The sequence below is a fragment of the Octodon degus genome, unplaced genomic scaffold (assembly GCF_000260255.1).
Source record: "Octodon degus isolate 3935 unplaced genomic scaffold, OctDeg1.0 scaffold00164, whole genome shotgun sequence".
Classification (NCBI taxonomy): domain Eukaryota; kingdom Metazoa; phylum Chordata; class Mammalia; order Rodentia; family Octodontidae; genus Octodon; species Octodon degus.
Window position 1 is genome coordinate 5152412 of NW_004524740.1, and position 4472 is coordinate 5156883.

The following is a 4472-nucleotide window of genomic DNA, read 5'->3' on the forward strand; positions in this document are numbered from 1 at the left end:
GGTAGGTTCTGATCGATTTAAGTGCCATATCTGGTCTTCATTTAACTTGTACCAATTTCAGATCTGATGCCTGCCCCTCCCCCTTCCCGCCCTTTCCCACATCAATGGATTCCGCATGGAGGAGATTCCAACTATTATTCTGAGGTGCTGTTATTAATAGCTAGCATGAGCACCTCTCATGTGCCAGGCTCTGTGCCTGGTTTCCCTGCATTCTCACTTAATCCTCCCATAGATCCTGTGTCGTAGGAACTATTATTAGTCCCATCTTACAAAAAAGGAACAAAGATTTACAGAATTGTAGCTTGCCCAAGGTCACAGAGCTAATTAGCCAGTTCTTTCTGATTCCAAAGCCCAGGCTCTTGGCCCTACCCTAGTGCCTCCTGGGTACATTTAAAGAAATGTGATTACTGATAGAAATGCTTGTGTTTGTCAGGAGCAGCCTCCAGTAAGGTCAGTGGAGGAGGAGAGGGGTGGTATTATAGCAAGATAACAGGGCTCTTAGAGAGTTGGGCAACCTACAAATGATATAAAGGGACGAAAGATACAATATTTTTTGGGGGGAGGGGGACGGGTACTGGTATTAAACCAGGGCCTTCACCCTGAGCTACAACAACAGCCCTTTTCTCCATTTTTTTATTTGAGGCTGGGTCTCACTAAGTCACTGAATTGTCCAAGCTGGGCTCAGATTTGCAATCCTGCCTCAGCCTCCCAATACGCTGGAAGTACAGGGCATTATCTTGACTAAGGAGAAAACAACTCTTTTCCTCTTCCTCCCTAGAAGTAAAATATTTACTACTCTAGAAACTTTGGGGCTGGGGAGTTAGCTTGACAGTCTAAGTGCCTGCCTGGCAAACACAAGGACCTGGGTTCAATCCTGGGTACGGCCCCGCCCAGGGTGCACCAAGCCAGCAGAAACTAGGTGTGGTGGCGCACGGCTATAATCCCAGTGCTGGGTAGGCTGAGACAGGAGGATCACTGTTAAGTCTAAGCTGCGTAGTGAGAACCTGTACCAAATAAACACATTTTAAAAAAAGAAACTAAATTTTGGTTATCCTATTCATTCATTCATTCATTCATTCAACCAACCAACAGGTATTTTACCCAAGTGTCACTCAGGACTAAATACTGTCACACTGAGCAACTCAGAAAAGTTCTCAGTCCTCTGTCCCACTAAACAAGCAGACAGCATGTTTCAGATAATATTTAAGTGCTCTGAAAAACATAAAGGCAAGGCAAGGCAGGAGGAGAGGGCCGTATGCTCTAGACCCAAGTGAGAGGGAGTCAGTCACACAAAAATTGAGACGGGCCATCCTGGAATAGTAGAAAAAGCCTATGACCAAAGGCCCAGAGCACATACCAGAAGGCCTAGGAAGGGAAGCCAGGGGAGAGGCTGGGCAAGGGAGGCAGCACACAGCCTCCAGAGCAAGGGGCTGAGTGATATCTGAAGGGCAAGGGAAGATAGGGAGACATGAAACAGAGAAGCAGCACACACTGACTTACTGTTGAGCCCTCCGGAGCTCTAGCCACAGCTCCCAGGGAGATTCGGGCAGGTGCAATCCTTGACAGAGTCCAGTGTGCAGAGCCTTTTGTTAAGGATAATATACTGGAAACTGTCCACTCTAACAAAACAGCTTTAGCCTGCAGGCCCTGGCTGGCTTTCCACCACAGCAGGCCAACATCCAAAGCGATGGCCTCTTCATTTTCCAGAGCTTGTCTGAACACCTATTGGTGGAGCTGATGGTCCCCCGGGAAATGCTGAGCTAATTTCCAAAGGGAACTGATCCTGCGCCTTCATTTGCATCTCCCCTGAACATCTCTTTCCTCTGCTTTTCCTATCCTACCCTACTTATCTCTTGCCATGCTTTGTTGCTCTCTGGCTTTCTACATACACTCCAACCATTCTGAGTATGAGCTGCTAACCAAAATAACATGATTGAAGTTAATTTCCTACACAATCCCACAACGTATGTCCCCACAGAAAGCACACCTTTGGCAAAACAGACCACGGGTGATTGTGTATTTGGAATATTGAGTCCTTTTTTGAAACTAAATGGCAGCTTTAATTCAAAGAAATTTGTTCTGCCAACATGTTTGGACACAAGAGGAGGAGAAAACTACTAATATATGGCTGCATCAGGTGTTTGTGTTTATGCTTAAAGGCAGAGGTAACAGCATCAGAAACTGGATGACTAACAAGATCTACCTGCACACAGGAGCTGGGCTGCCCGGGAACCAAAGCTAAGCAGGGAATGCAATGTGGGAACTTGTAGTCTCTTACTAACATCTCACAGACAAGCCCTGACTCCCCTACCCCCTAAATAAAAACAAAGCCACCAGCCTGCCTTTCCCCCAGGCTACACAGTGCAGACATAAAACAAAATCAACCCTTCCTTCTGCAGGCCAATTGTTAATCCCCTGGGGAACCATGACAGGGTTGCTGTTTCAAAACCATTAACATCATTATGACAAGGAAAACTCACTTAATCTGTGAATAGAACAGCAACTCATCAGCTCCCCTCCCAACCCCCCGCCCCCAAGCACCTAGAAACATCCAGCCACCGGGAACAGTGAGCAGCAGCCCTCAAGCGAGCTGGGGTGGAGCAGGAAGGGAGGGCTGCCAGTCTCTTACCAACTGCTGCCGCACGGCAGCTGAAAACAAACTATCCCGCGCCCTTAGACTTCTCAAAACTCAAGCTTAGTGTGATCAGCAGCTGAGTGACCTTGGGGCTGGAGTGTGGGCCATACACCTGACTTCTGCACTTCCTATCAAGTTCCTGCTGGTCATTTATTGCTACCAACTCCCACTGGAGCAGTTTCTAATCAACCACCTTGCATCACAACCTCACAGATACTTATTTCAAATGCAGATTCCAGTGCCCCACTTGCAAATAACTCTGGAGTGGCCCTACAAACTGTACTGCTGGACACTACCCTGGTAGTGTCATCTTTACATGTATTTAATTTTGGGGACCTCCACCCCAAACTGATGTTTCTCTAACTGCGGGTCGTGACCTATTTGGTTAGGAAATAAAATTAATGAGTCATGACCAGCAGCTGAATTTTTTTAATTTTTAAATTAAGTAGAGCACACTGTAAAGGTAATGATTATTGTTTCCTGGAACTTATGTCAGTTGTGGCCCAGGCTACAGTGCGGTCAAATGTATCCTTTATGGTGGGTCCCACTCAAAGTTTGAAAGTCATGCTCTTAGAAGAAAGAAGAAACATGGTATTCTTGCACATGGTGTTTATTTTCTATTTTCCATCCCTACCTCCACACTTGATCATCTCAAATAGTAATCAAGGGCTGATCTGAGATGGTGTCACTGAATCCTAACCTGATACGAAAAAGCCCAAATGAGGAAGGGGGTGAGCCCAAGACCCCACTCCAGTCCTGCTGCAGACCCCCTCTCACGGAACTGGGACACAGATGCCAAAGGAAAGTTTATGAGGCTCTCAGGCTGGGCCTATTCCCAGGGAAACGAACTTGAGGCCATTCCTATCACAGAGAAGACTGAAAATGTCCCTCCATCAGCGGCAAGACTCAGCTTCCAGTGCTGTGAGGAACGAACGCAGAGCTCAGGCCAGGAACACCTGCCTGTCCAGTGATAGAGACCGGGTAAAAGCAAAGGCAGGGAAGGGAAAATCCAGTCTGTCACCGGCCCGCCAGAACCCAGAGACCACCGCAGAGCATTACGCAAGTGACATCAGGTCCCAGGCAGAGCAGTTGGTGAGGAAATTTGCCCCTCAGCCCCTTGGATTCCTTGCACCGCTAACGTTCTGTAAGTGGGTGCAGGGGAGGCGCTCCTTATCCTCCCTAATGCGCGATCTCACTGGAACAGATAAGAGCAACAGAAAAGGAAGGGTGAGGAAAACGCCACTGGCGGCCCTGGTAGCCTTTCACCCCACCAAAGGCCCATTCACTCAGAAGAGCCGCCTACGTCGCGGGGAGAGAGATCTACACGGAGCGGGAAAGGCAGAAAGCAGCGCGGCTGCGGGAGCCCTGCGAGCGCCGACCTCCGCCGCCACCGTGGGAGGGTCGGCGCGACCCGGCAAGGCAGACAAACTCTCGCCGCAAGAGTGAAGTCGGAGGCGGCGGCGCCCTGGAAAGAGGTCCCCGGGAACAGGTGTCCCCGCCCGGTCCGGAGCCCCGCACCCCGCTGGCGCGGACCTCTCCGGGGCTGGCGATGCGCTCCGGGGACTTGGCGGGCGCCGGGTCCCCCACCTCGGGCGGCGCCCCCGATCCCAGGGTCGCCGAGGGAGACCCAGCGTCACTAGGGGGCCGAGAGCGTCCCAAGCCCCCTCCTCGACCCCTCGGAGTCCAAGCCCACGGGACCAGGTGACGAGGGAGCCGCGACCCGGAGCTCCGCCGCCCGGCCCGCCCTGCCGGCTCCGGCGCAGCCCGCGTCCGCCGCGCTGTTTGTAAACAAACCGGTCACGTGGCCCGGCGCCCGCTCCCGCCCCCGGCGCCCGGG

The 4472-nt window shown here is 51.1% G+C and overlaps 1 protein-coding gene across 2 annotated transcripts in view; it reads right to left on the bottom strand.

Moving 5' to 3' along the window:
- Ypel2 (yippee like 2) overlaps nucleotides 1-4472 on the bottom strand; it is a 63368-nt gene that overhangs the window by 58137 nt on the left and 759 nt on the right. Inside the window, exon 1 of one of the 2 annotated variants that reach the window (XM_023703166.1) lies at nucleotides 1501-1855. The exons of the other annotated variant lie outside the window; for it this stretch is intronic. The gene's annotated coding sequence lies outside the window, so the exon portion shown is untranslated. Of the gene's footprint in view, nucleotides 1-1500; nucleotides 1856-4472 lie in introns of those variants that run through there. 2 annotated transcript variants of the gene reach the window in all.